Genomic DNA, 26,695 nt, shown 5'->3' with positions numbered 1-26,695 from the left:
ATGTTTATTAAGAATTTTTTAACAAAATTTTCAACCATACAAACAACCCCCCCCCCCCCCCCCCCGGTAACAAAAAAGAAAGAAAGCTCGCATAGCAAGACATGAACATGGCAAGTCAATATGGTACAGAACTTTGTACGTTGGATTCCTCCCGTACATGTCAGTTTTCCGGATCATTCATGTGTTTTCTTGCTCAAATGCCCCCCAGAACCGCCCCCCCCCCCGGGCTGCTGTTGCTGCTGTCCGACCTGCATCTAACGCTCCGCGAGATAATCTAGGAACGGTTGCCACCGCCTGTAGAACCCCTGCACAGACCCTCTCTAGGCAAACTTTATCCTCTCCAACTTGATAAACCCTGCCATATCATTTATCCAGGCCTCCACACTGGGGGGCTTCGCCTCTTTCCACATTAGCAAGATCCTTCGCCGGCTACTAGGGACGCATAGGCCAGAATACCGGCCTCTTTCGCCTCCTGCACTCCCGGCTCGTCCACTACTCCAAATAGTGTTAGTGCCCAGCTTGGCTTGACCCAGACTTTCACCACCTTAGATACTGTTCCCGCAACTCCCCTCCAGAACCCCTCCAGTGCCGGGCATGACCAAAACATATGGACATGGTTTGCCGGACTTCCTGAGCACCTCCCACATCTGTCCTCCATCCCAAAGAACCTACTCAGCCTCTCCCCCGTCATATGCACTCTGTGAACTACCTTAAACTGTATCAGGCTAAGCCTGGCACACGAGGAAGAGGAATTAACCCTACTTAGGGCATCAGCCCACAGCCCCTCCTCAATCTCCTCCCCCAGCTCCTCTTCCCATTTACCTTTCAGCTCCTCTACCAAAGCCTCCCCCTCTTTCATCTCCTGGTATATCGCCGACACCTTGCCCTCCCCGACCCATACGCCCGAAATCACCCTGTCTTGAATCCCCTGTGCCGGGAGCAGCGGGAATTCCCTCACCTGCCGCCTCCCAAACGCCCTCACTTGCATGTACCTGAAGGCATTTCCCGGGGGTAGTCCAAATTTCTCCTCCAGCGCCCCTAAGCTCGCAAACGTCCCATCGATGAACAGGTCCCCCGTTCTTCTAATCCCTGCCCGATGCCAGCTCTGAAACCCCCCGTCCATCCTTCCTGGGACAAACCAATGGTTATCCCTGATTGGGGACCACACCGAGGCTCCCATCGCTCCCCTATGTCGTCTCCACTGCCCCCAGATCTTTAGCGTTGCCGCCACCACCGGGCTCGTGGTGTACCTTGTCGGCGAGAGCGGCAGCGGTGCCGTCACCAGTGCCCCCAGGCTCGTTCCTTTGCAGGACGCCATCTCCAACCTCTTCCACGCCGCCCCCTCTCCCTCCATCACCCACTTACGGATCATCGCCACGTTGGCTGCCCAGTAGTAGCCACCCAAATTCGGCAACGCCAACCCTCCTCTATCTCTGCTACGCACCAGGAACCCCCTCCTTACCCTCGGGGTCTTGTTCGCCCACACAAATCCCATAATGCACCTGCTCACCCTCTTAAAGAAGGCCTTGGTAATCTCAATTGGGAGGCATTGGAATACAAAAAGAAACCTCGGGAGAACCACCATTTTGATCGACTGTACCCTGCCCGCCAGCCAGAGTGGCAACATGTCCCACCTTTTAAAATCCTCCTCCGTCTGTTCCACCAGCCGCGTCAAATTAAGTTTGTGCAGTGCCCCCCAGCTCATAGCTACCTGAATCCCCAAGTATCGAAAGCTCCTTTCCATCCTACTCAACGGTAGGTCGTCTATCCCTCTTCCCTGATCCCGTGTATGCACCACAAAGAGCTCACTTTTTCCCACATTGAGCTTATAGCCCGAGAAGTCTCCAAACTCCCTTAGGATCTGCATGACTTCCACCATCCCCTTCACTGGATCCCCCACATACAGCAACAGGTCATCTGCGTACAGCGACACTCGATGTGCCTCTCCCCCTCGGACCACCCCCTTCCATTTCCCCAACTCCCTTAACGCCATGGCCAAAGGTTCAATTGCTAATGCAAACAGCAGAGGGGACGGGAGCACCCCTGCCTCGTCCCTAGGTACAGCCGGAAATCCTCCGCCGGTTCGTGACCACAGTCGCCACCGGGGCTTTATACAGGAGCTTAACCCAACGAATAAACCCTCCCCTGAACCCAAACCTCCTCAACACTTCCCAGAGATACTCCCACTCTACTCGGTCAAAGGCCTTCTCCGCGTCCATGGCTGTCACTATCTCCGCCTCTCCCTCCACCAATGGCATCATTATCACATTTAGGAGCCTTCGCACATTGGTGTTTAGTTGCCTACCCTTTACGAATCCCGTCTGGTCCTCGTCAATCACCCCCGGGACACAGTCCTCAATCCTCGCAGCCAACATTTTTGCCAGCAACTTAGCATCTACGTTGAGGAGCGAGATTGGTCTATACGACCCGCATTGCAGTGGGTCCTTATCCTGCTTCAAGATCAAAGAGATCGTCGCCTCCGACATTGTCGGGGGCAGGGTCCCCCCCCTCCCTTGTTTCATTGAAGGTCCTTACCAGCAACGGGGCAAACAGGTCTACATACGTCCTATAAAACTGCACTGGGAACCCATCTGGCCCGGGGCCTTCCCTGCCTGCATGCTCCCCAGTCCTTTAACCAGCTCCTCCACCCCAATTGGTGCCCCCAAACCAGCCACATCCTGCTCCTCCACCCTCTGGAACCTCAGTTGGTCCAAGAATCGTCGCATCCCCTCTTTTCCCCCTGGGGGCTGGGACCTATACAACTCCTCGTAGAAGGCCTTGAATGCCTCATTCACTTTCACCGCACTCCGCACCGTAGTTCCCCTGCCATCCTTGACTCCACCTATTTCCCTCGCTGCCATTCTCTTACGGAGCTGATGTGCCAGCATCCGACTCGCCTTCCCACCATATTCATATATCGCCCCCTGTGCCTTCCTCCACTGTGCCTCTGCCTTCCCTGTGGTCAACAGGTCGAACTCCGTCTGGAGACTTCCCTGAGTAGTCCCCCATCAGGAGCCTCTGCATATCTCCTGTCCACTCTTAAAATCTCAACCACTAACCTCTCCCTTTCCCTGCCCTCTCTCTTCTCCCTATGAGCCCTGATGGAGATTAACTCTCCCCTGACCACCGCCTTCAGCGCCTCCCATACTAGTCCCACCTGCACCTCCCCATTGTCGTTGGCCTCCAGATACCTTTCGATGCACTCCCGCACCCTCCCACACACTTCTCGTCTGCCAGCAGTCCCACATCCAACTGCCACAATGGGCGTTGTTTCCTCTCCTCCCCCAGCTCTAGCTCCACCCAATGCGGGGCATGGTCTGAAATGGCTATGGCCGCTCACTCCGTTCCCTCCACTTTCGGGATCAATGCCCTGCCCAGAACAAAAACATCTATCCGGGAGTAGGCCTTATGTACGTGGGAGAAAAAAGAAAATTCTCTGGCCAAAGGCCTGCCAAATCTCCACGGATCTACTCTCCCCATCTGATCCATAAACCCCCTGAGCACCTTGGCCGCAGCCGGCCTCTTCCCTGTCCTAGATCTGGAACGATCAAATGCTGGGTCCAACACCGTGTTAAAATCCCCACCCATTATCAAGCTCCCTACCTCCAAGTCTGGAATACGCCCCAACATCCGTTTCATGAATCCAGCATCGTCCCAGTTCGGGGCGTATACATTCACCAATACCACCTCCGTCCCCTGGAACCTACCGCTCACCATCACGTATCGGCCTCCATTGTCCGTTACTATGTTCTTGGCCTCAAACGACACCCGCTTCCCCACCAGTATTGCCACCCCTCTATTCTTCACATCCAGCCCCGAGTGGAATACCTGTCCTACCCATCCCTTCCTTAACCTGACCTGATCTGCCACCTTCAGATGCGTCTCCTGAAGCATGCCATCAGCCCCTTTAGGTGTGCGAACACTCGGGCCCTCTTAACGGGCCCATTTAGGCCTCCCACATTCCGTGTGATCAGCCGGATTGGGGGGGCTCCCCCCCCCCCCCCCCCCCCCCCCCCCCCCCCCGCCGACTTGCCATCTCCTATCTTTGGCCAGTCCCGTGCCCGCGCCTCCCCCACCCTCCAGTCCCCCGCACTTTTGCTCCCCCCATATTACTTCTGTGAGTCAGCTGACTTCTGCTGACCCCGGCTTCCCCCACCTTCCCATTGATCTCCCCGTGTGGGAGTCTCTCCTCCTCCTTACATTCCTCCATCATCCCCCCCCCCCCCCCCCCCCCCCTCCCCCCCGGCAGCGCGGGAAAAAGCCCGCGCTGTCCTGAGCCAGCCCCGCCCCCTGTGGTGCAGCTCCTGTTGCGGTCATTATCCCAGTTCCCCCATCCCCGAGTCTCACCTCCCTCCAGCACCCACATTCCCCACTATCTCGTCAACAGAAAAAAAAGATTTTTAACCAGAACTCTACCCACATCCCCATCCATCATCCCACCCATGAAGCATTCTTGAACCATATTTACAACCCCGTATACAACCAACATCCCCCCCCCCCACAACCACCGCCCCTCAGTTCGAGTCCAATTTTCCCGTTTGGATAAAGGTCCATGCCTCTTCTGGCGTTTCGAAATAATGGTGTTGGTCCTGATAAGTGACCCACAGTAGCGCAGGCTGCAGCATGCCGAACTTGACTCTTTTTTTGTGCAGTACCGCCTTGGCCCGGTTGAAGCCAGCTGTCCTCCTTGCCACCTCCACGCTCCAATCCTGGTATACTCTGATCACCGCATTCTCCCATCTACTGCTCCGCACCTTCTTGGCCCATCTCAGAACACTTTCTTTGTCCGCGAAGTGATGGACCCTTGCCACTATCGCCCTTGGCGGCTCATCAGCCTTGGGTTACCTCGCCAGGACCCGGTGAACCCCTTCCAGCTCCAGGGGGCTCGGAGAGGCCTCCGCACCCATCAGCGAATGGAGCATTGTACTCGCATACGCCCCGGCATCAGCTCCCTCCACTCCTTCGGGGAGACCCAGAATCCGGAGATTCTTCCTCCCCGACCTGTTCTCCAGGACCTCGAGTCTCTCGGCCCACCTCCTGTGCACCACCTCGTGCGCCTCCATCTTTACCACCAGGCCCAGGATCTCGTCCTCGTTCTCATTCGTTTTCTCCCTCACCTCGCGAAGCTCCACTGCCTGGGCCTTCTGGGTCTCCTTCAGCCCCTCGATCGGCAACAGCATTGGTGCCAGCACCTCCTTTTTAAGCTCCTCCACACAGCGCTTGAGGAACTCCTGCTGGTCTGGCCCACATGCTGCTCGATCTCCGCCCTCCGCCATCTTGTTTTTTTCCCCCTCGTTTTTGCCGCTGCTCCAGAGCCTCTTTCTCCGACGCTCCACCGCTAATCTCCGCCATACAACTTAAGGGGGGACCTTACTTCACCTTCCCACACGGGATTTAATCAAAAGATTTCCGTTGGGGCTCCTCTGGAGAGCCCAAAGGTCCGTTATAGCGGGAGCTGCCGAAATGTGCGGCTTAGCTCCGCATCGCCGCAACCGGAACTTGAAATGAGCTTCTGACCACCTTTCCCCACCATCACAATGACCACCTACTTTTGACTCCGTAACATTGCCTTTCTGTACTGCCTCAGCCCACCTGAAGCTGAAACCGCTTTGTCATGTCTTTGTTATCTTTGGACTCGACTGTTGCAATACTCTCTTGGCTAACCGCTGACCTTCCACCCTCTGTAAACTGAGCTCATCTAAAATTCTACTCAACCCTGTGCTCACTGACCTACATTGACTCCCGAGCTGGTAACGTCTCGATTTTTAGAATTTTTGTTCTTGTTTTTGGATCCAAGGCTTTGTCCCTCTGTTTCTCTGTGACCTCCTCCAGTTTTGTAACATGATCAGATTTCTGCGCACTTCTAATTCTAGTCTCTTTGATTTTAATTGGTCCATCATTGGCGGTTATATCTTCGGCTGTTCCAGAAATCCCTCCCAAAATTCCTCTGTCTCTGTACCTCTCTTTTCTCTTTAAGATATTCCTTAGAAAGTACCATATTCATCGAGTTCTTGACTACCTGTCCTGATGTCTCTTTATGTGGCTGAGTGTCAGATTTTGTTTCTTGCTTCTATGAAGTTTTAAAAAAATTTGTGCATGGGATGTGGGCCAACATTTATTGCCTATCCTTAATTGCCCTTCAACTGAGTGGCTTGCATAGCCATTTCAGAGGGCATTTAAGAGTCGGCCACATTGCTGTGGATCTGGAATCACATGCTATTTGTGAACTAAATGGATTTTTAAGACAATCGACAATGGTTTCATGGTCATCATTAGACGTTTAATTCCAGATTCTTACTGAATTCAAATTTCATCATCTGCTCTGGGCTTTTGCATTACTGATCCAGTGACAATACCACTGTGCCACCACCTAAAGTGCCTTGGGATATTTTACTGCAGTAAAGATGCTATATGAATGCAAGTTGCTGCGATGCCATAGAATTTGTTCAATCCTAAGAAATTGCTCTAACATTTGTGGAAGTGGAGCTTAATGACAGCTCCTGAAGCATTCAGTCTTAATTTGTGTTTTATTATTGTAGCTGATTTTTAAGTACATTGATTTGGATCTGTTTAATCATTTGACTTGTTTTGCGTTATTCACTCATGGAATGTGAGTGTCGCCGGCTAGGTCAGCATTTATTGCCCATTCCCTAATTGCCCTTGAGAAGGTGGTGGTAAGCTGTCGCTTTGAACTGCTGTAGTCCGAGGAGTAGGTACACCCACAGCTATGTCGGGAAGGAAGTTCCAGAATTTTGACCCAATGACAATGAAGGAATGGCAACATATTTCCAAGTCAGCATAGTATGTGGCTTGGAGGGGAAATTCCAGGTGGTGGTGTTCCTATGTGTCTGTTGTCCTTGTTCTTCTAGATGATAGTGGTTGTGGGTTTGGAAGATGCTGTCTAAGGAGTCTTGCAGTGTATCTTGCAGATGGTTCACACTGCTGCCACTGTCTATCTGTGGTGGAGGGATGAATGTTTGTAGATGGGGTGCCAATGAAATGGGCTGCTTTGTCCTGGTTTCCCCTTGATTGGCACCTCATCAACAAAGTAGTGTTTGATTGAAGTAAATATCCTGAGCTGAGCTTCAAATTTTATATCCTCTCCATTACTGCTTCCGCATAACATTTGGCCTCTTCACCTCCCTCTCCTTTGCAAAGATGTCTGTTTAATCTACCTCTTTGACCAAGTCACACCTCCTAATAGGTCCTTCTTTGCCTCACTGTCAATTATTACCTGAAGTTGTTGTAAATAGACGTGTAATCGATTGCTGTGCTTCATTCAGTAACAGCATCGCAACTGGAATAATTATTCATCTCCGAGTTGAGTTCTGTTTAAGGAAATTAAGTCAGTTTGTTGAATGGGAAAATGATGCAAGCTGTTAAGATGGCTAGTTTTTATGTTCACAGTAGAAGTTGGAAAATCCCAGAACTAATCAGTTAAAAAAGTTGACCATTAAATCTTCTGACATCAAAGCGAGTTTTCAGTTCCACATAGATTGGTTCTATTTGCTTTTGTAGTTTCCCATTGTTTAGCACCACCACTGCCAACTTAATGCAAATAGTTTCAGCTAAAGTTCCAGTGTTCTGACTGGTATCTGGGAATCCGTTGTCAGGAGGTTTAGTTTGCAGTGTGTGTCCAAGAGATGCCAAATCCTGTAATGCACCAGCTGTTTAGTTGGTCCACTAAATTTTTTTCTTATGCTGGACAAGAAAGATACCATTTTCTTGGTGGAAAGGAGGGATGGAGAGCGAAGCAGCACATTCTCTTGTATTCTGGAGGAGAGCAGTGCATTGGATCAGAGGTGGATTTGATTGTCTTTATTTACAATTCTTTATCATATATTTATTTATTTCACTCTGTCAAATGCTTTACATTTAGAGTGCTAAACAAGAGCCTGCAGTAAGAAACCAAACTCACAGATGCTTCATTTTAATTTTCCGAGGATAGTGGTTTGCTATTTTTGTATTTGCTGACTTCAGAATAACTTAAATTTAGAAATGCATATAAATAGGCAACCCTTGAGTTGTTTCCTGGCTTCTAAAGATAATGGAATATGCTACGCTAAATTGCCCCTTGATTGGGGAAAAAAAGAATTGGGTATTCTAAATTAACAAATAATATTAAAAGTGGATAATGGAAATCTGAAATTTAGCAAAATATGCTGGAAGTACTCCAACTGGGAGAGAGGACGAATTGAACACAAGTGTGATATAGACAATAAGAAGTTGAACAGTTGGCTTCGTAACAAATGTGACAGTTGATCCACCGGTGGTGCACGTGGGTAGTTGAAGGACACATCAGAAAAAATGTTTGTGACATAGAACATAGAACTGTACAGCACAGTATAGGCCCTTCGGCCCATGATGTTGTGCCGAACTAGTCTGAAACTAAGATCAAATCAACCTACTCCCAATCATTCTAGTGCACTCCATATGCCTATCGAATAACCGCTTGAAAGTTCCTAAAGACTCCACTACCATAGTTGGGAGTGCGTTCCACGCCCCATCCACTCTGAGTAAAGAATCTACCTCTAACATCCCTCCTATATCTTCCACCATGAACCTTGTAGTTATGCCCCCTTGTAACAGCTACATCCACCCGAGGAAAAAGTCGCTGAACGTCCTCTCTATCTATCCCTCTCATCATCTTATACACCTCAATTAAGTCACCTCTCATCCTCTTTCGCTCCAATGAGAAAAGTCCTAGCTCCCTCAACCTTTCCTCATAAGACCTACTCTCCAAACCAGGCAGCATCCTGGTAAATCTCCTTTGCACCCTTTCCAATGCTTCCACATCCTTCCTATAATGAGGCGACCAGAACTGCACACAATACTCCAAATGTGGTCTAACCAAGGTCTTGTACAGTTGCAGCATAACCTCACGGCTCTTAAACTCAATCCCCCTGTTAATAAATGCTAATACACTACAGGCTTTCTTCACGGCTTGGGTGGCAGCTTTCAGAGATCTATGGACATGAACTCCGAGATCTCTCTGCTCCTCCACATTCTTCAGATCCCTGCCGTTAACCCAGTTATCCGCATTCAAATTTGTCCTACCAAAATGAATCACCTCACACTTATCAGGGTGAAACTCCATCTGCCACTTTTCAGCGCAGCTCTGCATCCTATCAATGTCTCTTTGCAGCCTACAACAGCCCTCCACATTAGCCACTACTCCACCAATCTTGGTGTCATCAGCAAATTTACTAACCCAACCTTCAACTCCATCATCCAAGTCATTGATAAAAATCACAAATAGCAGAGTACCCAGCACTGATCCCTGTAGTACACCGTTGGTGACTGGACTCCAGGATGAAAATTTACCATCTACCTTCACCCTCTGTCTTCTATGTGACAGCCAGTTACTGATCCAATCGGCCACATTTCCCTCTATGCCATGCCTCCTTACTTTCTGCATGAGCTGACCATGGACACCTTATCAAACGCCTTACTAAAATCTATGTATACGACATCAACTGCTCTACCTTTATCTATGTACTTAGTTACCTCCTCAAAGAATACAATCAAACTTGTGAGGCAAGACTTACCCCGTGCTGACTATACTGGATTAAGCTGTATCTTTCCAAATGATTATAATTCCTATCCCTCCGGACCCTTTCCAATAATTTACCTACGACCGAAGTGAGACTAACCGGCCTATAATTCCCAGGGTTATACCTATTCCCTTTCTTGAACAAGGGGACAACATTCGCCTCTCTCCAGTCATCTGGCACTATTCCTGTAGACCGTGAGGACATAAAGATCAAAGCCAAAGGCTCTGCAATCTCATCCCTCGCCTCCCAAAGAATCCTAGGATATATCCCATCAGGCCCAGGGGACTTGTCTATCCTCAGGCTTCTCAAAGTTTCTAACACACCTTCCTTCCGAATATCTACCTCCTCCAGCCTACCAGCCTGTATCGCACCATCCTCCTCAACCACATGGCCCCTCTCCTTTGTGATCACTGAAGAAAAGTATTCATTTAGGGCCTCTCCTATATCTTCAGACTCCATGCACACGTTCCCACGACTGTCCTTGACCAGCCCTAACTTCACCTTGGTCATTCTTTTATTCCTCACATAAGTGTAAAAAGCCTTGGGGGTTTTTCTTGATCCTACCTGCCAAGGACTTCTCGTGCCCTCTAGCTCTCCTAAGCCCTTTGTTGAGCTCCTTCCTAGGTATCTTGTATCCCTCTAGTGCCCTAACTGAACCTTGTTTTCTCATCCTTACATAAGCCCTCTTCTTCCTCTTGACAAGACATTCAACCTCTTTTGTAAACCATGGTTCCCTCACTCGACCATTTCCTCCCTGCCTGACAGGGACATACATATCAAGGACACCCAGTATTTGCTCCTTGAACAAGCTCCACATCTCAATTGTGCCTATCCCTGACAGTTCCTGTTTCTATCTTATGCTCCCCAATTCCTGCCCAATCGCATGGTAATTACCCTTCCCCCAGTTATACACCTTGCCCTGCCGTATGTTCCTATCCCTCTCCATTGCTATAGTGAAAGTCACCGAATTGTGGTCACTATCTCCAAAGCGCTCTCCCACAACCAAATCTAACACTTGGCCCGGTTCATTACCCAGTACCAAATCCAATGTGGCCCTGCCTCTTGTTGGTCTATCCACATATTGTGTGAGGAAACCCTCCTGCACACTGTACAAAAACAGCCCCATCCAAACTATTCGAATTATAGTGGTTCAAATCAATATTTGGAAAATTAAAGTCACTCATGACAACTACCCTGTGACTACCGCACCTATCCAAAATCTGCATTGCAATCTTTTCCTCCACATCTCTGTTACTGTTTGGGGGCCTATAGAAAACTCCTAACAACATGACCGCTCCTTTCCTATTTCTAATTTCAGCCCACACTACCTCAGTGGACAGGTCCTCCTCAAACTGCCTTTCTGCAGCCATTACACTATCCTTGATTAACAATGCTACTCCTCCACCTCTTTTACCACCTTCCCTAATCTTACTGAAACATCTAAACCCCGGAACCTCCAACAACCATTCCTGCCCCTGTTCTATCCAGTTCTCTGTAATGGCTACAACACGTAGTCCCAAATACCAATCCATGCTTCAAGCTCACCAACCTTATTCCTGATGCTCCTCACATTGAAGTAGACACACTTCAAACCACCTTCATGCCTGCAGGTCCACTCTTGTGACCTTGGTACCTTCCTCAGTATTGCACTACCCTCAACTTCCTGAACTCCAGCAACGCTATCTCCTGGACTACAAATCAGTTTCCCATCCCCCTGCCAAATTAGTTTAAACCCCCCCCCGAAGAGCTGTAGCAAATTTCCCTCCCAGGATATTGGTGCTCCTCTGGTTCAGGTGTAACCCGTCCTGTTTGTACAGGTCCCACCTTCCCCAGAATGTGCTCCAATTATCCAAGTAACTGAAACCCTCCCTCCTACACCATCCCTGCAGCCACGTGTTTATCTGCACTCTCTCCCTGTTCCTCACCTCGCTAGCACGTGGCATTGGCAGAAAACCAGAGATTTAAAAAAAAATAAATGTTTTATTAAAGTTTTTCCAATGAGTGTTTTTACATAACAAAAATAGAAATACAGATAGTAATAAAAAATAACAATAAACATATCCCAAAGCTTACAGTGAAACTACTTATACAACAGATTTAAAAAAAAAACGAACAAGGTAGGTTTTGTCTCTATGTCCAACTCACATTATATCAACAGTACCCCCACCTGAAGGCCCCCCCCCCCCCCCCCCCGGATGCTGCTGCTGCTGACACTTACTGCTCCCCTAGAAAGTCAAGGAAAGGTTGCCACCGCCGGGAGAACCCCATCAAGGACCCTCTCAAGGCGAACTTTATTTGCTCCAGGCTGAGGAACCCCGCCATATCGCTAACCCAGGTCTCCACACCCGGGGGTTTTGAATCCCTCCACATCAGTAAGATCCGTCTCCGGGCTACCAGGGAGGCAAAGGCCAGTACCTCGGCCTCTTTCGCTTCCTGCACTCCCGGATCCTCCGACACCCCAAATATCGCGACTGTTGGACTCGCCTTCACTGGAGTGTCCAAAATCCTAGACATCACCTTCGCAAACCCCTGCCCGAATTCTTTAAGCGCCGGGCATGCCCAAAACATATAGGCATGGTTCGCCGGACTCCCTGCACATCTCGGGCACCTGTCCTCCACCCCAAAAATCTTACTCATTCTTGCTGCCGTTATATGCGCCCGATGCACCACCTTAAACTGAATTAAACTGAGCCTGGCACATGATGAGGAGGCATTCAGCCTGCCCAGGGTGTCGGCCCACAGGCCCTCATCCAGCTCCTCACCCAACTCCTCCTCCCACTTGCCCTTTAACTCTTTCACTGAGGCTTCCTCCACCTCCTGCAGCTCCTGATACATGTCCGACACCTTCCCCTCCCCTACCCAGATGCCAGACACCACCCTGTCCTGGATCCTAAGCGGGGGCAGCAGCGGAAATGTCCCCACCTGTTTTCTAAGAAAATCCCGAACTTGGAGGTATCTGAACGCATTCCCTGGGGGTAGACCGAACTTCTCCTCCAGCGCCTGCATGCTAGGGACAGTCCCATCTATAGACAGGTCCCCCATCCTCCTAATACCTGCCCTATACCAGCCTTGGTACATAGAACATTACAGCGCTGTACAGGCCCTTCGGCCCTCGATGTTGCGCCGACCTGTGAAACCACTCTAAAGCCCATCTACACTATTCCCTTATTGTCCATATGTCTATCCAATGACCATTTGAATGTCCTTAGTGTTGGCGAGTCCACTACTGTTGCAGGCAGGGCATTCCACGCCCTTACTACTCTCTGAGTAAAGAACCTACCTCTGACATCAGTCTTATATCTATCTCCCCTCAATTTAAAGGTATGTCCCCTCATGCTAGACATCACCATCCGAGGAAAAAGGCTCTCACTGTCCATCCTATCCAATCCTCTGATCATCTTGTATGCCTCAATTAAGTCACTTCTGAACCTTCTCTCTAACGAAAACAGCCTCAAGTCCCTCAGCCTTTCCTCACAAGATCTTCCCTCCATATCAGGCAACATTCTGGTAAATCTCCTCTGCACCCTTTCCAATGCTTCCACATCCTTCCTATAATGCGGCGACCAGAATTGCATGCAATACTCCAAATGCGGCCGCACCAGAGTGTTGTATAGCTGCAACATGACCGCATGGCTCCGAAACTCAATCCCTCTACCAATAAAAGCTAACACACCGTACGCCTTCTTAACAACCCTCTCAGGATCTATGTACATGGACACCGAGATCTCTCTGCTCATCCACACTGCCAAGAATCTTACCATTAGCCCAGTACTTTGTCTTCCTGTTATTCCTTCCAAAATGAATCACCTCACACTTTCTGCATTAAACTCCATTTGCCACCTCTCAGGCCTGCGCTGCAGCTTATCTATGTCCCTCTGTAACTTGTAATATCCTTCCGCACTGTCCACAACTCCACCGACTTTAGTGTCATCTGCAAATTTACTCACCCATCCTTCTACGCCCTCCTCCAGGTCATTTATAAAAATGACAAACAGCAGTGGCCCCAAACCAGATCCTTGTGGTACACCACTAGTTACTGGACTCCAGTCTGAACATTTCCCATCAGCCACCACCCTTTGTCTTCTTCCAGCTAGCCAATTTCTGATCCAAACTGCTAAATCACCCTGAATCCCATGCCTCCATATTTTCTGTAGTAGCCTACCATGGGGAACCTTATCAAACGCTTTAATGAAATCCATATACACCACATCAACTGCTTTACCCTCATCCACCTGTTTGGTCACCTTCTCAAAGGTTTGTGAGGCACGACCTACCCTTCACAAAACCGTGTTGACTATCTCTAATCAAATTATTCCTTTCCAGATGATTATACATCCTATATCTTATAAACCTTTCCAAGATTTTTCCCACAACAGAAGTAAGGCTCACTGGTCTACAGTTACCGGGGTTATCTCTACTCCCCTTCTTGAACAAGGGGACAACATTTGCTATCCTCCAGTCTTCTGGCACTATTCCTGTAGACCCCATCCAACCAACCCGGAGCAAATCTGTGGTTATTCCGTATCGGGGTCCACACCGAGGCCCCCTCCTCTCCCCCACTGCCCCCAGATCCTCAGTGCCGCCGTCACCACCGGACTAGTGGTGTATCGCGCCGGCGTGAACGGCAGCGGAGCCATAACAAGTGCCCCCAGACTGGTGCCTCTACACGACGCCGCCCCTTCCTCCATCATCCATTTCCTGATTTCCCCCCCCCCCCCGGGGTACGCTCCAAGAATACCCTTTTGACTTGCGGGGTTTTATTCGCCCACACAAATCCCATCACAATCCTATACACCCACTTAAAGAAGGACTTGGGGATGAAAATGGGGAGGCACTGAAATACGAAGAGGAACCTGGGGAGAACCGTCATCTTCACAGTCTGCACCCGTCCTGCCAAGGAAAGCGGGAGCATATCCCACCTTTTAAACTCTCCCTCCATCTGCTCCACTCGCCGGGTTAAGTTGAGCCTGTGCAGGGCATCCCAGTTCCTGGCCAGTTGTATCTCCAAGTATCGAAAGCTCCTCTCCACTATCCTGAGCAGGAGCTCCCTCTGTCTCTCCTCTTGGCCCCGACCGTGGACCACGAACAGCTCACTCTTCCCCACGTTCAACTTGTACCCCGAGAACCTCCAGAAGTCTCCCAGGGTCCGCATGACCTCCCCCATCCCCTCTAACGGGTCCGCAATATACAACAGCAGGTCATCCACGTAGAGGGAGACCCGGTGCTCCTCCCCTCCGCGGACCAGTCCCCTCCAATCCCCCGAAGTCCTGAGCGCAATGGCCAACGGCTCAATTGCCAGGGCAAACAGCAACGGGGACAGGACCCCGATGCAACCTGAAATATTCCGACCTAAGCCAGTTGGTGGACACACTCACTACAGGGGCCTGATACAGCAGCTTGACCCACCCTATAAATCCCTCCCCAAATCCAAACCTGCCTAGCACCTCCCACAGATATTCCCACTCCACCCTGTCCCCCCCGAGGGCATCATGATAATATTCAGGAGCCTCCTCACATTCGCGTTCAGCTGCCTGCCCTTAACAAAACCCGCCTGGTCCTCCCCAATCACTCCCGGGACACAGTCCTCTATTCTGGTGGCCAGAATTTTTGCCAACAGCTTAGCATCCACATTCAGGAGCGATATCGGCCTGTCGGACCCACACTGAAGCGGATCCTTCTCCTTCTTCAGGATAAGCAAAATCAATGCCTGCGACATTGTCGGAGGGAGGATCCCTTTCTCCTTTGCCTCACTGAAGGTTCTCATCAGGAGTGGACTCAGCAGCTCCGAGAACTTCTTATAAAATTCTACGGGGCAGCCGTCCGGGGCCTTGCCCGTCTGCATGCCTGCCAGCCCCCTGACTACCTCCTCCAACCCAATCGGGGCCCCCAGTCCCTGCACCCGCTCTGCTTCCACCCTTGGGAACCTCAACCGGTACATGAACCACCTCATCCCTTCCCCCTCCCCGGGGGGTTCCAACTCGTATAACCTTCCGTAAAACCCCCTGAAGACTTAATTGACCCTCTCTGGGCTCAGCACCATGTTGCCTTCCCTACCCCGCACTCCCCCAATCTCTCTGGCCGCCTCCCTCCTGCGCAGCTGGTGCGCCAGCATCCTACTCGCCTTCTCCCCATACTCATAAACTGCCCCCTTCGCTTTCCTCAGCTGCGTCTCCGCCTTCCCCGTGGACAGCAGGTCAAACTCTGCCTGTAATTTCCGGCGCTCATTCAACAGCCCCCCCTCTGGGGCCTCCGCGTACTTCCTATCTGCCCTGAGTATTTCTCCCACCAGTCTCTCCCTCTCCGCCCTCTCCTCTCTGTGGGACCTACTGGAGATTAACTCTCCCCTAATGACCGTCTTCAGAGCCTCCCAAACCACTGCCACCGTCACCTCTCCTGTGTCATTCGCTCCCACATAATTCTCAATACTCCTCCTTAGCTCTGGTTTCCCCCCATTGTGCTTCCGTGAGTCAGCTCACCCATGCTGACCCCGGCCACTCCCGCCTCTATATACCAACCCTTAACTTGTTGCCTCCTTCGGGCTGCCCTACCCCCTCTCCCCCGCAGGGTAGAGGGGCAAGCGCCATCTGGGACCTCCCCGTGCGCCGGACAGCCTGTCCTGGGCGTTTCCCAACCCCAGCACCGAAACCTGGAAAACAAAACACCTGGAAAACAAGCAAAACAAACCACAACACCCCCAACCAAACTAGGGCAGACATGCCCATAAACTTATGCTTTACCCACCGTCCTCCCCTCGGTCCCTCCCCACCCGCACATTTCACCCCCAAACAACAGTCCCTTAGTTCAGGTCCAGCTTCTCCTGCCTGATGAACGACCACGCCTCGTCTGCGGTATCAAAATAGTGGTGCCTGTCCTGGTATGTTACCCACAGTCTTGCCGGGTGCAGGAGCCCAAACCTCACCCCTTTACCGCGGAGGACCGCCTTCGCCCGGTTAAAACCTGCACGCCTCCTCGCCAGCTCAGCTCCCAGGTCCTGGTAAATTCGGATCTCGCCATTCTCCCACTTACTTATCCACTCTTTCTTCGCCCACCGCAGGACTCGCTCCTAGTCTGCCACGCGCTGAAACCGTATCATCTTCGCCCTCGGTGGCTCGCTTACCCTCGGCTTTCTGGCGAGAACCCTGTGCGCCCCATCCAGCTCCAAGGGCCGCGTATGTGCTCGCGTCCGCCCCCTCCGCTCCTTCAGGAAGGCCCAGGATCCGCAGATTATGGCTCCGAGATTTGCACTCAAGGTCATCCAGCCTCTCGTGCCATCTCTTATGGAGCGCCTCGTGTGCCTCCACTTTCACCGCCAGGCCCAGGATCTCTTCCTCGTTCTCCGCCACCTTCCTCCTCACCTCCTTGATCTCCTTCTCCTGCACCTTCTGGGTCACTACAATTCTCTCCATGGAGGCCAGCAATCCATTTTCAGCTCCACGAAGCAGTTTTTAAGGAGCTCCTGCTGTTCTCTGGCCCACTGGGCCCACACCTCCCGATCCTTTCCGGCCGCCATTTTGCCCTCCCGGACCTTCTCGGCCTTCTTCCCCGGGTTCGCGCGTCTGCCGGCTCCGCTCCTGGTCCTCTCCATGCACCAGTTTTGGGGGGGGGGGGCTCTCCCGCGCCTGGTCCCGCGCCTGGTCCCGCGCCTGGTCCCGCGCCTGGTCCCGCGCCTGGTCCCGCGCCTGGTCCCGCGCCTGGTCCCGCGCCTGGTCCCGCGCCTGGTCCCGCGCCTGGTCCCGCGCCTGGTCCCGCGCCTGGTCCCGCGCCTGGTCCCGCGCCTGGTCCCGCGCCTGGTCCCGCGCCTGGTCCCGCGCCTGGTCCCGCGCCTGGTCCCGCGCCTGGTCCCGCGCCTGGTCCCGCGCCTGGTCCCGCGCCTGGTCCCGCGCCTGGTCCCGCGCCTGGTCCCGCGCCTGGTCCCGCGCCTGGTCCCGCGCCTGGTCCCGCGCCTGGTCCCGCGCCTGGTCCCGCGCCTGGTCCCGCGCCTGGTCCCGCGCCTGGTCCCGCGCCTGGTCCCGCGCCTGGTCCCGCGCCTGGTCCCGCGCCTGGTCCCGCGCCTGGTCCCGCGCCTGGTCCCGCGCCTGGTCCCGCGCCTGGTCCCGCGCCTGGTCCCGCGCCTGGTCCCGCGCCTGGTCCCGCGCCTGGTCCCGCGCCTGGTCCCGCGCCTGGTCCCGCGCCTGGTCCCGCGCCTGGTCCCGCGCCTGGTCCCGCGCCTGGTCCCGCGCCTGGTCCCGCGCCTGGTCCCGCGCCTGGTCCCGCGCCTGGTCCCGCGCCTGGTCCCGCGCCTGGTCCCTCCTGTTAACTGCCGCCGCTCCTTTTAGCGGCCCGAAACACCGATCCCGGTTGGAGCTGGTAGGCCCCCCCCCCCATCAGTATCCAAAACGGTGTACCTGTTATTGAGGGGAACAACCGCAGGGGATCCCTACACTGACTGCTTCTTCCCCCTCCTTTTAAACGTCACCCAGCTACCTTCATTCTTAGGAGTAACTACATCCTTGTAGCTTCTATCTATAACCGACTCTGCCTCCCGAATGATCCTCAGTTTATCCAGCTCCAGTTCCCTAACACGGTCTTTGAGGAGCTGGAGATGGATGCACTTCCCGCAGGTGAACTCAGCAGGGCCACTGACGGTGCCCCTCACCTCGAGCATCCTGCAGGAGGAACATTGCACTGACCTCTCTGCCATCCCTTCGATTTATCCACTTGACAATTACAGAGAAAAAAAAAAGCTTACCTGATTTCACAATTCCCACAGGTTAGAGGTGGTGGAAGGGTGGAGAGAGGAAAAGGAAAGATAAGCTTACCTCACCAACTCACCACACAGTCTTTTTTTGGGGTTAGAGGAGGAAGATGGGTGGGAGACACTACCTGTGTAGTGTCTCGGGTTTAGCCACTGCCTGAAATATATTAGTTCTAGAAACTCACCCGACAGCAGCTTTCCCCAATTCACTCCCCGCAACAGCCAATCAGCGTCGCCGCTCTCTGCCGGAGAGGTTGGCACGCACTGATTGGGAAAAAAATAATAATAATTTAGAGTACCGAGTTCTTTTTTTAATCTAAATTAAGGGGCAATTTAGCATGGCCAATCGACCTAACCTGCACATCTTTGAGTTGTGGGGGTGGGAGACCCACGCAAACGCAGGGAGAATGTGTAAACTCTGCACGGACAGTGACCCGGGGCCGGGATCGAACCCGGGTCCTCACCATTGCGCCACCATGCTGCCCCGGCACAAACTGATTTAGCGAAGGTCCCAACTGCAAAGGGAAGAAGTGAAAAAAATTCTGAAGCATAGGCAAAATGGGCTGGCATTGTGGCACAGTGGTTAGCACTGCTGTCTCACAGCACCAGAGACCTGAATTCAATTTGGCCTTGAGTGACTGTGTGTGGAATTTGCATGTTCTCCCTATGTCTACGTGGATTTACTCTGGGTGCTCCAGTTTCCTCCCACAGTCAAATGATGATCAGGTTAGGCGGATTGGGCATGCTAAAATTGCCCCTTGTGTCCAAAGATGTGCAGCTTTTGTGGGGTTACGAGGTTATGGGAATGCGGCTGGAGAGTGAGCCTGGGTGGGGTGCTCTTTCAGCGAGTCAGTACAACTTGATTGGCCAAATGGTGGCTTCCTACATTGTAGAAATTGTATTTGTTTTAAATGCTAATTTGTCTGCTGTGAGAAATAAACTTGTAACTAATTATTTTATTTCCATTGGAAGCTGTGGTAGGTTGGCAGGGAATGAAATGAAATGAAAATCGCTTATTGTCACAAGTAGGCTTCAAATGAAGTCACTGTGAAAAGCCCCTAGTCACCACATTCTGGCGCCTGTTCGGGGAGGCTGGTACGGGAATTGAACCGTGCTGCTGGCCTGCCTTGGTCTGCTTTAAAAGCCAGCGATTTAGCCAATGTGTGCTAAACCAGCCCCTACACGTTCTGTGTTGTCAAGAATTGGAGCTGCAGCTTCCGGGTGCGGCGATGACCAGCTAAGTTGCACGTTTCAGCAGCTCCCGGTGGAACAGACTTTTGGGCTCTTGATAGGAGCCCCAACAGCAATTTTAACGGCAAAAAACACTGTGCTGTAATCCAGAAGGGAATCCCCCCTGGACACGGATGGAAAAAAGAGAGGAAGGTGGCCGGATTGCGGTGGATCCTCTAGAGCAGCGGCCAGGAAGGCAGGCACAAAGCAAGATGGCGTCAGAAGGAGGCAGTTTAATATGGGGCCCTGACCAACAAGAGTTCCTGCGGCGTTGCGTGGAAGAACTCAAAAAGGAGATGAAGAAGGAGCTGTTGGCCCCGATATTACAAGCGATTGAGGGACTAAAGGAGGAGCAAAAGACCCAGGAACAGGAGCTTCGGGTCGTGAAGGTAAAGGCTGCTGAGAATGAGGACGACATACAGGGCCTGGTGGTGAAAACGGAGATGCACGAGGCACAACACAAAAGGTGTGTTGAAAGGCTGGAGGTGCTGGAGAATAATGCGAGGAGGAAGAATTTAAGGATTCTTGGTCTTCCCGAAGGTGTAGAAGGGGCGGACGTCGGGGCATATGTGAGCACGATGCTGCACTTGTTAATGGGATCGGAGGCCCCGACGGGTCCACTGGAGGTGGAGGGAGCCTATCGAGTTATGGCGCGAAGACCGAGGGCTGGAGAAATTCCTCGAGCCATAGTTGTGAGATTTCTCCGATATAAGGACAGAGAGATGGTCCTCAGATGGGCAAAGAAAACTCGGAGCAGTAGGTGGGAGAACGCGGTGATCCGCGTATATCAAGATTGGAGTGCGGAGGTGGCGAGAAGGAGGGCAAGCTTTAATCGGGCCAAGGCGGTGCTGCACAAACGGAAGATTAAATTTGGAATGCTGCAACCGGCAAGACTGTGGGTCACACATCAAGGGAAACACCACTACTTCGAAACGGCAGATGAGGCGGGACATTTATTGTCGAGGAGAAACTGGAGTGAGCGGGCCATAAAAAGAACGTTTGGGACAAAGTGGGGGGGGTGAATATGTGGGATGAAGGGGGGGAAAAGAGGGAAGAGATGACTTCCCAAGTTGTTAATCCTGCGACCCTGTGACTTTTCTCTCTTCCCCATGTCGTGGGGGAGGGAGGATGAGGAGCTGAGGGCGCCGGCCATTGGGGGCGGGGCCAAAAGGGAAGCGCGGGCTTTGTTCCCGCGCTATGGTAATCACGGCGGGAACAGGGAAGCAGGAAGGAGGGGGCCTTGCACAGTGTGAGCCGAGGTCACGGGGGGAAGCCGAGGTCGGCCAGAGTTTGCTGACTTCTGGGAGCAACATGGGGGGTGCAATTACGCTAGTTTGGGATCTAGCGGCGGGGGGGGGGGGGGGGGTGGTTAACTGGGTTGCTGCTGCTGGGGAGAAGGGGGAGCTGGTATGGGGGGAGTGGGTGGTCGGGGCGGGGGGGGCTGCTTTGGGGAGATACGGCTACGTGGGAACCGGGTGAGGAGCTGGATTGGAAAAGGAGATGGCTAGTCGTCAAAGGGGGGGGGTAAAAGAGTCCCCCAACCCGGTTGATCATGTGGAATGTGAGAGGGCTGAACGGGCCGATAAAGAGGGCACGGGTACTCGCACACCTAAAGAAACTTAAGGCAGATGTGGTTATGCTTCAGGAGACGCATCTGAAGCTGATAGACCAGGTCAGACGACGCAAAGGATGGGTGGGGCAGGTGTTTCATTCGGGGCTCGACGCAAAAAACAGGGGGGTGGCCATACCAGTGGGGAAGCGGGTAATGTTTGAGGCAAAGACTATAGTGGCGGATAGTGGGGGCAGATACGTGATGGTGAGTGGTAAATTGCAAGGGGAGGCGGTGGTATTAGTGAACGTGTATGCCCCGAACTGGGATGATGCCAACTTTATGAGGCGTATGTTAGGACGAATCCCGGACCTAGAAGTGGGGAAGTTGGTAATGGGTGGAGATTTTAATACGGTGCTGGACCCAGGGCTGGACAGATCGAGGTCCAGGACCGGAAGGAGGCCGGCTGCAGCTAGGGTGCTTAAGGACTTTATGGAGCAGATGGGAGGAGTAGACCCCTGGAGATTTAGTAGACTAGGAGTAAGGAGTTTTCGTTTTTCTCCTATGTCCACAAAGTTTATTCACGGATCGACTTTTTTGTTCTGGGAAGGGCACAGATCCCAAAGGTGACGGGGACGGAGTACACGGCTATAGCCATTTCGGATCATGCTCCACATTGGGTGGACCTGGAGATGGGGGAAGAAAAAGAACAGCGTCCACCCTGGAGAATGGACATGGGATTATTGGCAGATGAGGGGGTGTGCTTAAGGGTGAGGGGGTGTATTGAAAGGTACTTGGAACTCAATGATAATGGGGAGGTACAGATGGGAGTGGTCTGGGAGGCGCTGAAGGCAGTGGTTAGAGGGGAGCTGATATCTATTAGGGCACATAAAGGAAAGCAGGAGGGTAGGGAAAGGGAGCGGTTGTTGAAAGAACTTCTGAGGGTGGACAGACAATATGCGGAGGCACCGGAGGAGGGACTGTACAGAGAAAGGCAAAGGCTACATGTAGAATTTGACTTGTTGACTACGGGTAATGCAGAGGCACAATGGAGGAAGGCACAGGGTGTACAGTACGAATATGGGGAGAAGGCGAGCAGGTTGCTGGCCCACCAACTGAGGAAAAGGGGAGCAGCGAGGGAGATAGAGGGGGTGAGAGATGAGGAGGGAGAGATGGAGCGGGGAGCGGAGAGAGTGAATGGAGTATTCAAGGCATTTTACGAAAGATTATATGAAGCTCAGCCCCCGGATGGGAAGGAGAGAATGATGTGCTTTCTGGATCAGCTGGAATTTCCCAAGATGGAGGAGCAGGAGAGGGTGGGACTGGGAGCACAGATTGAGACGGAGGAAGTGGTGAAAGGGATTGGGAGTATGCAGGCGGGGATGGCCCCGGGACCAGACGGATTCCCAGTTGAATTCTATAGGAAATATATGGACTTGCTGGCCCCGCTACTGATGAGAACCTTTAATGAGGCAAGGGAAAGGGGGCAGTTGCCCCCGACTATGTCAGAGGCAACGATATCGCTCCTCCTAAAGAAGGAAAAAGACCCGCTGCAATGCGGGTCCTACAGGCCCATTTCCCTCCTGAATGTGGACGCTAAGATTCTGGCCAAGGTAATGGCAATGAGGATAGAGGATTGTGTCCTGGGGGTGGTTCATGAGGACCAAACTGGGTTTGTGAAGGGGAGACAGCTGAATACAAATATACGGAGGCTGCTAGGGGTAATGATGATGCCCCCACCAGAGGGGGAAGCGGAGATAGTGGTGGCGATGGATGCCGAGAAAGCATTTGATAGAGTGGAGTGGGATTATTTGTGGGAGGTGCTGAGGAGATTTGGTTTGGGGGATGGGTATATCAGGTGGGTACAGTTGCTGTATAGGGCCCCGATGGCGAGCGTGGTCACGAATGGATGGGGGTCTGACTATTTTCGGCTCCATAGAGGGACGAGGCAGGGATGTCCTCTGTCCCCGTTATTGTTTGCACTGGTGATTGAACCCCTGGCCATAGCATTGAGGGGTTCCAGGAAGTGGGGGGGGGGGGGGGAGAAGAACACCGGGTATCTCTGTATGCGGATGATTTGTTGCTATATGTGACGGACCCGGCAGAGGGGATGCCAGAGATAATGCGGATACTGGGGGTGTTTGGGGATTTTTCAGGGTACAAACTGATCATGGGGAAAAGTGAGTTGCTTGTGGTGCATCCAGGGGAGCAGAGCAGAGAGATAGAGGATTTACCGTTGAGGAAGGTAACAAGGGACTTCCGGTACTTGGGGATCCAGATAGCCAAGAATTGGGGTACATTACACAGGCTTAACTTAACGCGGTTGGTGGAACAGATGGAATAGAGGACTTTAAGAGATGGGACACGGTGTCCCTGTCAATGGCATGTAGAGTGCAGGCGGTTAAAATGGTGGTCCTCCCGAGATTCCTTTTTGTGTTTCAGTGCCTCCCGGTGGTGATCACGAAGGCTTTTTTCAAAAGAATCGAGAAGAGTATTATGAGTTTTGTGTGGGCCGGGAAGACCCCGAGAGTGAGGAGGGGATTTTTGCAGCGTAGTAGGGACAGGGGGGGGGCTGGCACTACCGAGCCTAAGTGAGTACTACTGGGCCGCCAATGTTTCAATGGTGTGTAAGTGGATGGGAGAAGGGGAGGAAGCGGCATGGAAGAGATTGGAGAGGGCGTCCTGCAGGGGGACTAGCCTACAAGCAATGGTGACGGCGCCGTTGCCGTTCTCACCAAAGAAATACACCACAAGCCCGGTGGTGGTGGCTACATTGAAAATTTGTGGGCAGAGGACGGGAGCTTCGGTGCGGTCCCCGATAAGAAACAATCATAGGTTCGTTCCGGGGAGAATGGATGGGGCATTTGGAGCATGGCAAAGAGCTGGGGTAGTACAACTGAGAGATCTGTTTGTAGATGGGACGTTTGCAAGTCTGGGAGCGCTGACGGAAAAATATGGGTTGCCCCAAGGGAATGCATTTCGGTACATGCAATTGAGGGCTTTCGCGAAGCAACAGGTGAGGGAATTCCCCCAGCTCCCGACGCAGGAGGTGCAGGATAGAGTGATCTCAGAGACATGGGTCGGGGATGGTAAGGTGTCGGACATATACAGGGAAATGAGGGACGAGGGGGAGATCATGGTGGATGAGTTGAAAGGGAAGTGGGAAGGGGAGCTGGGGGAGGAGATTGAGGAGGGGCTGTGGGCTGATGCCCTACGTAGGGTAAACTCATCGTCCTCGTGTGCCAGGCTAAGCCTGATACAATTTAAGGTGTTACACAGGGCGCATATGACTGGAGCACGGCTCAGTAAATTTTTTGGGGTAGAGGATAGGTGTGCGAGATGCTCGAGAGGCTCAGCGAAGCACACCCACATGTTCTGGTCATGCCCGACACTACAGGGGTTCTGGGTGGGGGTGGCAAAGGTGCTTTCGAAGGTGGTGGGGGTCCGGGTCGAACCAAGCTGGGGGTTGGCTATATTTGGGGTTGCAGAAGAGCCGGGAGTGCAGGAGGCGAGAGAGGCTGGCGTGTTGGCCTTTGCGTCCCTAGTAGCCCGGCGCAGGATATTGTTAATGTGGAAGGGAGCCAAACCCCCGGGTGTGGAGACCTGGATAAACGACATGGCAGGGTTTATAAAGTTAGAACAGATTAAGTTTGTGTTAAGGGGTTCGGCTCGGGTTCACCAGGCGGTGGCAACCGTTCGTCGATTACCTCACAGAAAGATAGAGGGAATGCAAAAGAAGTAGACAACAGCAGCAACCCGGGGGGGGGGCGGGGGGGAGGAATCGAACGGACTCTCAGATGTTATTGTATATGTATAATATGTATAGGTAGTTGTTATAGGTAATTGTATATTGGATTGTTGGATTGTATTTTTGGAGAGTATTTATTTTGGACAAGGCAGTTGCCATTCAGTTTTGTTTTTGTTTATATATTATTTATTTATTTGTTTAAAACTGGCCACTGTTATTTATATTGCTTTATTGTTGTGTAAAAGAAACACTACGTACTGTTATGTTTGGCCAAAAATCTTGAATAAAATATATATATATATATATAATATATATATATATTTAAAAAAAAAGAATTGGAACTGCATTCTGGCACAGTGAGATTGCAAGGAATCATAGACAGAGGCTTTTGGTATTTTTGGGTCAGAGCGACGGGTTTAAGTAATACGGCTGCTAGGAAATACACTAGTTACAATTCAAATTCCAATCTCAAATTTGCACTTAGTGGCGGACAAAAGCTGCAAACGGGCATAAAGAGAGTATGCTAAACTGTAACGCAGTGCATGAGAGAGGGCCGAGCTCATGAACCACACACTGCCCAATGGGCAAAGGAGCGCACCGCCGTTATCCCATGTTCCATTGGACCTGGAATACAAAATATTGAGTGCAATTCCGACTAAACACAAATCTAATTCAAAAATTCTGTTAATTTGAACTTGGCGGTGGGGGGGGGGGGGGGGGGGGGGGTTGCAGAGGGCAGGATAACCCAAGTGTGGCAGACAATTTTTAAACTCAATTGGGAACTAGGCCCCCCACTTCCCGCCAGGGACCAGGCTCACAGACACACCTTGCCCGGCCCCTACCTCCCGCACCTGCCAGGCCGAAGTGACACGCCATGCAGCAGGATCTAAATTTCTCTGAAGGCGATCTCTTACCAGGGAAAGTGCTCTTTTGAATGCAAGAACCCGCACATGCACCTCCACCATTCTCCCAAGGAAACCTCGCAATTCTTCAAAGTGAGCTATAAAAACCTGCACCACAGAGCCGAGATCTTAATCGTGAACAACATTCTCAATGGTGGCCATCATCCAGACGCACACAGCACTGCCGAGGTGAAAGCCCGCTCACCAGCAACAACCCCATTGCAACCTGGGCCCCAGTCTGACCGCCACAGTCAAACGAGGATTTTCTGCAATATATCTCGTCTCCTCTTTGCAAAATGCCAATCAGGATCCTCCAGGGACATAGCGCAACCCCTCTCTAGAAAAGACAAATATGGATAAAATAAAGGATTACAAGATGAGCAGAGCCAGAGTTTGTGAAAATGCACCCGCTCCGGTCCACATTTCTACCGGGCATTTTTTGGATTGACTGATTCCCTTTGCCGTTGTGTCCTGTTCTCAAGTCATGTTTTAAACGGTTAAGTACATCTTTAATGTACATCTTAACCTTAAAGTGTACAGCAACAAATTATGTCTTTTGGCTTATATCTACCTTCTCATAAGAATTGGAGGATTTCTATTGCTCCTAAAACAATTGACGCAAACATCTCTTATTAGGGAAAATGACTGAAAGCTTGGTCAAAGTAATAGGTTTTAGAGGCCATCTGTATGTCCCTCTTTATAGAAGGTCATTTAATTAGGACTTGTTAAACATTTTCTGTTTAAACGCCTTCAGATTTGCATGTGTTTCCCAGAAACTTTACCTTCAAAGGGTGTGGCAGGAGTAGGCAAATCAACCCCTCGAGCCTTCCACACCATTCAATACGATCATGGCTGATCGCATCGCCATTTTCTTGCCCCTCCCTATAACCCTTCATCCCACTACTAATTAAAACCTACCTATCTCCTCAAATTTGTTTAGTATTCCAACGTCCACTGCACTCCAGGGCAGAGAATTCC

The 26,695-nt window shown here is 51.7% G+C and overlaps 1 protein-coding gene across 1 annotated transcript in view; it reads left to right on the top strand.

Annotated features, from left to right (window-relative positions):
* LOC140398361 (EH domain-containing protein 3-like) overlaps nucleotides 1-26,695 on the top strand; it is a 166,752-nt gene that overhangs the window by 20,837 nt on the left and 119,220 nt on the right. The gene's annotated exons all lie outside the window — the stretch shown is intronic.

The sequence above is a fragment of the Scyliorhinus torazame genome, chromosome 2 (assembly GCF_047496885.1).
Source record: "Scyliorhinus torazame isolate Kashiwa2021f chromosome 2, sScyTor2.1, whole genome shotgun sequence".
Taxonomy (NCBI): Eukaryota; Metazoa; Chordata; class Chondrichthyes; order Carcharhiniformes; family Scyliorhinidae; genus Scyliorhinus; species Scyliorhinus torazame.
Note: the sequence above shows the minus strand (reverse complement) of the source record. Positions and strands in the feature narration are given on the sequence as shown.